Genomic DNA, 10,789 nt, shown 5'->3' on the forward strand with positions numbered 1-10,789 from the left:
CCCCTCCTCTCCCGCCCCTCCTCGCCCTTCCTTCCATCCCATCCATTCCCCTCTTCCTTCCTATCTTTCCCCTTTTCTTTCCTCTCTTCTCTCTCTCTCGCCTCCCTCCTTCTACCCCTCCCTCTCCAATCCCTCCTCTCTCGCTCTCGCTTTCCCTCTCTCCTTCCCTCTCCTCTCTCCCTCCCTTCGCTCTCATCCTATCCTCTATCAGCTCTCTCTCCCCCATCTCTCCTCCCATCTCTCCTCCCTTCCCCCTCCCTCTCCTTCCTCTAACCTCCCAATTCTTCCTCTCCTATCTGCTCCTCTCTCCTCCTCTATCTCCCTCCTTCTCCCTCCCCCTCCCCTCCCTTCCCCATCCTCCCTCCTCCCTCCCTCCTCTCTCTTAGCTCTTCTCCTCTCCCCCCCTATCACCCCTCTCCTACCCTCTCCTCTCCTCCCCTCTCATTCTCTCCCTCTCTCCTCCTCTCCTCTACCTTCCCTCCTTCTCTCCCTCTCTCTCTTCTAACCCTCTCCCATCCCTCTCTCCCATTTAAAACATTTCCCTCCTCTTGAGAGATTCTACTAACTCCTTCTCTCTCAGCCTCTATCTCTCTGACTCATCCCCTCGCCTCTCCTCTCCTCTCTCCCTCCCTCCTCCCGGTCGACTTCTAGGAAAACTCTCGTCTCCCTCCCTCCCATCTCCTCTCTCCGAGGCCATTCAGCCCACCGAGCCCGTGCCGACCAGCGATGTACAAGGGGGACAATTGATCTACGAATCTTTGTGGGGGGGGGGGGGGGGGGTGTGGGAGGAAACCGAACCCACGCGGTCACAGTGAGAACGTGCAAACTCCGTACAGACAGCACCCGAGGCTGGGATCGAACCCCTGCTCTCTCAATTGGATATTTGATCTCTCAAAAGTGCGACCCCCTCAGGTTAAACTGTGTCTGCCGTTTCTCAGCCCGTTTAATTTAGGTTTCCGGAGATACGGCGTGGAAACAGGCCCTTCAGCCCATCGACCATCGACCCCCCCGCCCGCTGGCACTGTCCCAGGGGGGGGGGGAGCAATTTACAATTTACAAAATTGACCAACAAACGGCCGGAGGAACCTGGAGAAAACCCACGAGGTCCCGTCTGTACAAACTAACGAGAGACTTACCAGTGGTGATATCTCTGCCTCAAATATATGGTGCATCTGTTTTATGATGCTCTCTCACGAGAGGGGGGGGGGGGGGGGAGGGGGAGGAGGAGAGGGAAAGGGAGAGAGAGAGAGAAGAGAAGAGAGAGAGAGAGGGAGGAATGAGAGAGAGATGGATAGGGAGATAGAGAGGGGGAGAGAGGTAGGGAGAGAGAGGGAGGTTAGAGAGAGGGAGAGGAGAGGGAGGGAGAGGAGGGAAAGGAGAAGAGGAGGAGGGAGAGAGGATAGAGAGAGATAGAGAGAGAGAGAGGGAGAAGAGAGAGCAGAGGAGAGAGAGAGATTGGGAGAGGGGAGAGGGAGAGAGAGGGGCGAGGGAGAGAGAGGGGAGGTAGAGAGAGGGAGAGGAGAGGGGAGGAGAGAGCTAGAGAGGAGAGAGAGAGGGGAGAGAGATCGAGAGGAGAGAGGGGAGGGAGGGAGGAGGAGAGGGAAAGGAGAAGAGGAGGGAGAGAGGATAGAGGAGATATCGGGAGATAGAGAGAGATAGAGAGGGAGAGGAGAAGAGGGGGAGAGAGAGGAGGAGAGGGAGGAGAAGAGGGAGGGAGAGATGGATAGAGGGAGATAGAGAGAGAGATAGGGAGATAGAGAGAGAGAGAGGAGGAGAGAGAGAGAGAGTGAGAGAGGGAGAGAGAGAGAGAGAGGGAGATAGAGAGAGGGAGAGAGGGGGGGGGAGGAGAGAGAGAGAGGGAGATAGAGAGATAGGGAGAGAGATAGGGATAGGGAGAGAGATAGGGAGAGGGGGAGGGGGAGAGAGAGGGAGGGAGTGATAGGGAGAGGGGGAGGGGGAGGGGGATGGGGAGAGGGGAGAGAGAGAAGGGAGAGGGGGGTGGTGGGTGTGGGAGGGGGTGATGGAGGGAGAATGTGAGGGAGAGAGGGAGGAGAGAGAGAGGGGGAGAGAGAGGGAGGGAGGGAGACAGAGCAAAATGTCAGGGACATGAGCAACAGCGGAGGAGACGACAGGGAGAGGTGACGACTTCCCGCTCCATCGTGGGTTACTGACCTCCCCGCCATCGATGGGATCTACAGAAGTCTCTGCCTTGAAGCAGCAGCCAACAGCCGGCATTGGTCAGAGACCCACACACACCCCCCCCCCGGATACGTCTCACACCCCTGGCCGTCGGGCAGAAGGTGCAGGAGCCTGAAGACTGCGACGTCCAGGTCCAGGAGCCGCCTCTTCTCCCCACAACAACCATCTGCCTCTTGAACCATAACCTCAGCAACAGCGATCTCCCCCCCGCACACCAACACTATGCTGCACACACGCACACACATATATATACACACATACACACACACACACACACACACACATATATATACACACACACACACACACACACATATACACACACACACACACACACACACACACACACACACACACACAAACACATACACACACACACATATATATATATACATGACTCCACTATCTTTAAGAGCCCTATCTAGCTCTCTCTTGACAGCATCCAGAGAACCGGCCTCCACCGCCCTCTGAGGCAGAGAATTCCACAGACTCACCACTCTCTGTGAGAAAAAGTGTTTCCTCGTCTCCGTTCTAAATGGCTTACCCCTTATTCTTAAACTGTGTGTGTGTGGGCCCTGGTTCTGGACTTCCCCCAACACCGGGAACATGTTTCCTGCCTCTAGCGTGTCCAAACCCTTAATATGTCGGGTCTCGGCCCGAAACGTCGCCTATTTCCTTCGCTCCATAGATGCTGCCCCACCCGCTGAGTTTCTCCAGCAACTTTTGCCTCCCTTAACCAATCTCACATGTTTCAAGTCAACTCGAGCACGGCTTTGGAGTGTGGGAGGAAACTGGAGCACCCGGAGTGAAAAGCAGTGGCTGGGACCCCCCCGGGCACTGTGAGGCAAGGAGGTATTTGGCTGGATGCTCGGAAGGCACTTACGGGAGGTGATGTACTCTTTGAGGTAGGGCCGACCGGATGATGACGGTTCTGTGCGGGGGAGGGAGAACCATTATTGGAATGGCGAACACATAGAAATACAATAGAAACATAGAAAATAGGCGCGGGAGTGTAGGCCATTCGGCCCCTCAAGGAGAGCACCGCCATCCAATATGATCCTGGCTGATCGTCCTACTTCCTGCCGTCTCCCAACATCCCTTGAATCCGTTAGCCCAAAGAGACCCCTTCTTCAGACTTCAATGGACAATAGAAACATAGAAACATAGACAATAGGTGCAGGAGTAGAGGCCATTTGGCCCTTCGAGCCTGCACCATTCGCCATTCAATATGATCATGGCTGATCATCCAACTCAGTATCCCGTACCTGCCTTCTCTCCATACCCCCTGATCCCTTTAGCCACAAGGGCCACATCTAACTCCCTCTTAAATATAGCCAATGAACTGTGTGTCCTCAACTACCCTCTGTGGCAGAGAGTTCCAGAGATTCACCACTCTCTGTGTGAAAAAAGTTCTTCTCATCTCGGTTTTAAAGGATTTCCCCCTTATCCTTAAACTGTGTGGCCCCTTGTCCTGGACTTCCCCAACATCGGGAACAATCTTCCTGCATCTAGCCTGTCCAACCCCTTAAGAATTTTGTAAGTTTCTATAAGATCCCCTCTCAATCTCCTAAATTCTAGAGAGTATAAACCAAGTCTTTCTTCATAAGACAGTCCTGACATCCCAGGAATCAGTCTGGTGAACCTTCTCTGTACTCCCTCTATGGCAATAATGTCCTTCCTCAGATTTGGAAGGAGGAGTAGAGGCCATTCGGCCCTCCGAGCCAGCACCGCCATTCACTGCGATCGTGGCTGATCATCCCCAATCAGTACCCCGTTCCTGTCTGAAGAAGGGTCTCGGCCCAAAACGTGGCCTATTTCCTTCGCTCCATAGATGCTGCCTCACCTGCTGAGTTTCTCCAGCATTTTTGTCTCTATCTTTAAGAGCTCTCTATCTAACTCTCTCTTGAAGGGCATCTGTTGAATCGGCCTCCACTGCCTTCAATAGACAACAGACAATAGGTCCATTCGGCCCTTCGAGCCAGCACCGCCATTCAACGTGACCAGACTGATTCACGGGATGTCAGGACTTTCATATGAAGACAGACTGGATAGACTCGGCTTGTACTCGCTAGAATTTAGAAGATTGAGGAGGGGATCTTACAGAAACTTACAAAATTCTTAAGGGGTTGGACAGGCTGGATGCAGGAAGATTGTTCCCGATGTTGGGGAAGTCCAGAACAAGGGGCCACACACACAGTTTAAGGATAAGAGGGAAATCTTTTAGGACCGAGATGAGAAAAACATTTTTTTTTTGCACACACAGAGAGTGGTGAATCTGTGGAATTCTCTGCCACAGAAGGTAGTTGAGGCCACACAGTTCATTGGCTATATTTAAGAGGGAGTTAGATGTGGCCCTTGTGGCTAAAGGGATCAGGGGGTATGGAGAGAAGGCAGGGACGGGATACTGAGTTGGATGATCAGCCATGATCATATTGAATGGCGAATGGTGCAGGCTCGAAGGGCCGAATGGCCTCTACTCCCGCACCTATTGTCTATGTTTCTATGTCTGATCATCCCCATTCTCAATGGCAGAGAATTCCACAGACTCACAACTCTCTGGGTGAAAAAGTATTTCCTCGTCTCAGTCCTAAATGGCTTTACCCCTTATTCTTAAACTGTGTGTGTGTGTGTGTGTGTGTGGGTGTGTGTGCGTGACCCCCTGTTTCTGGACTCCCCCAACATTTTTCCTGCATCTAGCCTGGCCAATCCCTTAAGAATTGTGTATGTTTCTATAAGATCCCCCCTCCCGTCCTTCTAAACTCCAGTGAGTACGAGCCCATTCTTTCAATGTATATGTCAGTCCCGACATCCCGGGAACAGCACAGGCAAGGAGCGCCGGGAATAACTCAGCGGGTCAGGCAGCATCTCCGGACAACGTGGACGGGCAAACGCTTTGGGTCCTAAGTTCATAAGCGATAGGAGCAGAATTAGGCCATTCGGCCCATCAAGTCTCTCCCTCCCATCCTTCTCTGCCTCAGAGGGCGGTGGAGGCCGGTTCTCTGGATGCTTTCACGAGAGAGCTAGATAGGGCTCTTAAAGATAGCGGAGTCAGGGGAGAAGGCAGGAACGGGGTACTGATTGGGGATGATCAGCCGTGATCGCATTGAATGGCGAATGGTGCTGGCTCGAAGGGTCGAATGGCCTCCTCCTGCACCTGTTGTCTATTCTCCCCATATCCTCTGATGCCCACACCATCTTTGCCTTAAAAACATCCACTGACTTGTGGCCTCCACGGCCTTCCTTGTGGCAAAGAATCCCACAGATTCACCACCCTCTGACTAAAGAAATATCTCCTCATCTCCTTCCTAAAGGAACGTCCTTTAATTCTGAGGCTGCGCCCTCTGGTCCTGGTCTCTCCCACCAGTGGGAACATCCTCTCCACATCCCCTACCCAAGTCAGGAATAGGACAGGTGTCAAGTGTAGGAGAGATGCCGTCCAGCTGGGAAGGGGCAGAGGAAGATTTACGAGGATGTTGCCGAGACTAGCGGCTTGTACTCGCTAGAATTCAGAAGATTGAGGGGGGGATCTTATAGAAACTTACAAAATTCTTAAGGGGTTGGACAGGCTAGATGCAGGAAGATTGTTCCCGATGTTGGGGAAGTCCAGGACAAGGGGCCACACACACACACAGTTTAAGGATAAGGGGGAAATCTTTTAGGACCGAGATGAGAAAAACATTTTTTTTTCACACACAGAGAGTGGTGAATCTGTGGAATTCTCTGCCACAGAAGGTAGTTGAGGCCACACAGTTCATTGGCTATATTTAAGAGGGAGTTAGATGTGGCTAAAGGGATCAGGGGGTATAGAGAGAAGGCAGGGATGGGATACTGAGTTGGATGATCAGCCATGATCATATTGAATGGCGAATGGTGTTGCAGGCTCGAAGGGCCAAATGGCCCCTACTCCTGCACCTATTTTCTATGTTTCTATGTTTCTAAGTAACAGGGAGAGAGGTTGAGAAGGCTGGGACTTCATTCACTGGATTGCAGGAGGATTAAGGGTGATCTTAAACAGATGCAGAACTCTAAAGACGTGTGCGTGTTACTGTCATTTTAAATTCTCCCTAGCGTGTAGCAAGTGCTACTGTAGATCCTATAGAAACATATCAAATTATTAAGGGATCGGACAAGCTAGATGCAGGAAAAATGTCCCCCAATGTTGGGGGGAGTCCAGAACGAGGGGGGCACACACAGTTTAAGAATAAGGGGTCGGCCATTTGGGGCTGAGATGAGGAAAAACTTTTCCCACCCAGAGAGTTGTGAATCTGAGGAATTCTCTGCCACAGAGGGTAGTTGAGGCCACACAGTTCATTGGCTATATTTAAGAGGGCGGAGTTAGATGTGGCTAAAGGGATCAGGGGGTATGGAGAGAAGGCAGGGATGGGATACTGAGTTGGATGATCAGCCATGATCATATTGAATGGCGAATGGTGCAGGCTCGAAGGGCCGAGTGGCCTCTACTCCTGCACCTATTGTCTATGTTTCTATGAATGGTGGTTGGTGCAGGCTCGAAGGGCTAGTGAAGGGCCGAATGGCCTCTACTCCTGCACCTATTGCCTATGTTTCAATGAATTCTCTGCCACAGAGGGCAGTGGAGGCCGATTCACTGGATGTTTTCAAGAGAGAGTCAGATTTAGCTCTTGGGGCTAACGGAATCAAGGGATATGGGGAGAAAGCAGGAACGGGGTTACTGATTGTGGATGATCAGCCATGATCATATTGAATGGCGAACGGTGCTGGCTCGAAGGGCCGAATGGCCTCTACTCCTGCACCCATTTACGATGTTTCTATGTACTGGGGAGGGGGAAATCGCTGGTCAGCATGGACTCGTTGGGCCGAAGGGCCTGTTTGTTTCCACGTTGTATTTCTAAACCTGATACATCGAGCTGGATGGGGGCGCGCAGGGGAGATTTAGGAGGGAGAGAGGGGCCTGAGCTACAGGGAGAGAGGTTCGAGGCAGGCGGGAATCCCCCACGCTCCTTCCGGGTCTGGGGGGGTGAGTGGCGGACTCAGATTGCATGGACTAACGGTGCCGGAGCAAGGGAGAGCGCCCCCTCCCCACACTCCCAATTAAACTCCATCTGCCACTCATCTGCCCATCTTGGTGACATCTGAAAATATACTGTCCGACCCGTCCACGCTTACGTTAAAGTATTTTATACGATAGGGCAGTCAAAAAGACTTTCATCGGTCAGAGTATTGAGTGTAGAATGTGTAGGAAGGAACTGCAGGTGCTGGTTTAAGATAGGCGCAAAAGTGCCGGAGTAATTCAGCGAGATAGGTGTTATGGTGCCCTGAAATGTGTTGGGGGGAACTATGTATAAACACTGCTGTCATTTCTACATGGTGAATTACTCAAATCCTTTTTAGCAATCATAGCAAAAGGATTTGAGTCTAGGAGCAGGGAGGTTCTACTGCAGTTGTACAGGGTCTTGGTGAGACCCCACCTGGAGTATTGCGTACAGTTTTGGTCTCCTAATCTGAGGAAAGACACTCTTGCCATAGAGGATTTGAGTACAGGAGCAGGGAGGTTCTACTGTGCAGTTGTACAGGGTCTTGGTGAGACCACACCTGGAGTATTGCGTACAGTTTTGGTCCCCTAATCTGAGAAAGGACATTCTTGCCATAGAGGGAGTACAGAGAAGGTTCACCAGACTGATTCCTGGGATGGCAGGACTTTCATATGAAGAAAGGCTGGATAGACTCGGCTTGTACTCGCTAGAATTTAGAAGATTGAGGGGGGGGGATCTTATAGAAACTTACAAAGTTCTTAAGGGGTTGGACAGGCTAGATGCAGGAAGATTGTTCCCGATGTTGGGGAAGTCCAGAACAAGGGGCCACACACACACAGTTTAAGGATGAGGGGGTATTCCTTTAGAACCGAGATGAGAAAAACATTTATTTTCACACAGAGAGTGGTGAATCTGTGGAATTCTCTGCCGCAGAAGGTAGTTGAGGCCACACAGTTCATTGGCTATATTTAAGAGGGAGTTAGATGTGGCTAAAGGGATCAGGGGGTATGGAGAGAAGGCAGGTACAGGATACTGAGTTGGATGATCAGCCATGATCACATTGAATGGCGAATGGTGCAGGCTCGAAGGGCCGAATGGCCTCTACTCCTGCACCTATTGTCTATGTTTCTATTGATAGGGGCCGATCAGCCATGATCACAATGAATGGCGAACAGTGCTGGCTCGAAGGGCCGAATGGCCTCTACTCCTGCACCTATTGTCTATGTCTCCATGTTTCTATGTTTGAAGGCTCAGTGACCCAAGTTTGCGGATGGTACGAAAATAGGTGGAGGGGCAGGGTGGTGTAGAGAGGGCAGGGACTCTCTGCAGAAGGGCTTGGACGGGTCGGGTGAGTGGGCAGAGAAGTGGCAGATGGAGTATAGTGGTCGTAGGAATAAAGGCGCTGGAGTTTAGAAGGATGAGGGGGGGGCTCATTGAAACGTGCAGAATAGTGAAAGGGTGGATGTGGAGAGGATGTTTCTACTAATGGGAGAGTCACGGCCTCGGAATTGAAGGACGTTCTTTTAGGAAGGAGATGAGGAGGAATTTCTTTAGCCAGAGGGTGGTGAATCTGTGGGATTCTCTGCCACAGACGGCTGTGGAGGCCACAAGTCAGTGGATATTTTTAAGGCAGAGATAGATAGATTTGGTGTCAGGGGAGAAGGCAGGAGAATGGGGACAAGAGGGAGAGACAGATCAGCCATGATTGATTGAATGGGCCGAATGGCCTAATTCTGCTTCCATCACTTGGCCTTACCAGGGACGAGGGGGCGATCTCAGAGAGGCGTGCAAAATCGTGAGAGGAATAGAGTCTCTGGCCCAGAGTAGGGGAATCGAGGACCAGAGGACAGAGGTTTAAGGAGAAGGGGGGGAAGATTTAATGGTGTTTTAGAAGGAACTGCAGATGCTGGAAAATCGAAGGTAGACAAAAATGCTGGAGGAACTCAGCGGGTGCAGCAGCATCTATGGAGCGAAGGAAATAGGCAACGTTTCGGCTGAATTCCAAAGGAAATAGGCAACGTTTCGGGTCGAAACCCGAATCACATTGAATGGTGGTGTTGGCTTGAAGGGCCGAATGGCCTCTACTCCTGCAGCTATTGTCTATTGTCTAAAGCGAAGATAGACGCAAAGGGTTTTGGCCCGAAACGTTGCCTATTTCCTTCGCTCCATAGATGCTGCTGCACCCGCTGAGTTCCTCCAGCTTTTTTTTGTCTACCTTCGATTCAATTTTTTTCGTGGTGGGTGTACGGAACGAGCTGCCGGAGGAGGTAGCGTAGGCTGGTTTAGGAAACACTTAAGACTGGTACACGGATAGGAATGGGTTTGGAGGGATATGGGCCCAAACGCGGGCTTGGTGGGACTGGTGTAGCTGGGACTAGTGTTGGCCGTTCTGGGCAAAAGTTGGGCCTGTTTCCACCCTGGATGGCTCGATAACTCTGTGACTTGTTTTTACAAGGGGACAAATGTTGGTGGGGGAGGGGGAAAATGGGGGGGGGAGGGGATATTACCCTGCTCGCTTTTCTCTCGATGGGCCTGGGTGAAGCCTTTTCTCACAGGCCGACGTGCTGGAAGAGAGAAGGAGGGGAAGATCATATCCTGAGGCCCTAGGCCGGTCCCTGTCAAACAAACCCCCCCCCCCACCCCTCTGCCCCCCCTTCAGTAGCCCCCCGGGACCGCTCCGTGGAGGTGGTTCTCCAGGGGCAAAACACTGGGGCCTAACACTGCGGGGGGGGGGGGGGTAACGTTCCCCAAACCGTCTCTGAATTCTTACTTGTAGCCCCCGATTCTCGAACCGGCCAGAACTTGGATCCTGGGTTCCCTAAGGCAAACAGAACAAGCTCTTAGTGTCTTGGCTTCCCCTCCCCCTCTCTCCCTCCTTTCTTCCCTCATCCCTTCCCTCCCCCCCTCTCCTTTCACCCCCCCTCCATTTCTCACCCCCCCACCTCTCCTTTGCCTCCTCCCCTCTCCTTCCCCCCCTCTCTCCTTCCCCCCCTCCATTCTCATCCCCCCCTCTCTCTCCTTCCCCCCTCTCTCCTTCCCCCTCGTCTCTCCTTTCCCCCCCTCTCCTTCCCTCCCCTCTCCTTTCCCCCCCCTCTCTCCTTCCCTTCCCTCCCCTCTCCTCCTTTCCCCCCTCTACTTCCCCTCCCCTCCCTCTCCTTCCCCCCCCTCCATTCTCATCCCCCCCTCTCCTCCTTCCCCCCCTCTCCTCCTTCCCCCCCTCTCCCTTCCCCTCCCCTCCCTCTCTCCTTCCCTCCCCTCTCCCTTTCCCTCTCTCCTTTCCCCCCTCTCCTTCCCTCCCCTCTCTCCTGCCCCCCCCCTCTCCTTCCTCTCCCCTCTCCGTCCTTCCCCCCCTCTCTCCTCCTTCCCCCCCTCTCCTTTCCCCCCCCACCCACCTCTCCTTTCCCCCCTCTCGCCTTCTCCCTTCCCCCTTTCCTCTTTCCCCCATCTCCTCACCCCCCCACCTCTCCTTTCCCCCCCTCTCTCCTTTCCTCCCTCCCCTCTCCTTTCCCTCCCCTCTCCCCTTCCCTCCCTCTCCTTCCCTCCCCTCTCCTTTCCCTCCTCTCTCCTTCCCTCCTCTC

The sequence above is a fragment of the Leucoraja erinacea genome, unplaced genomic scaffold, assembly GCF_028641065.1.
Source record: "Leucoraja erinacea ecotype New England unplaced genomic scaffold, Leri_hhj_1 Leri_51C, whole genome shotgun sequence".
NCBI lineage: Eukaryota > Metazoa > Chordata > Chondrichthyes > Rajiformes > Rajidae > Leucoraja > Leucoraja erinaceus.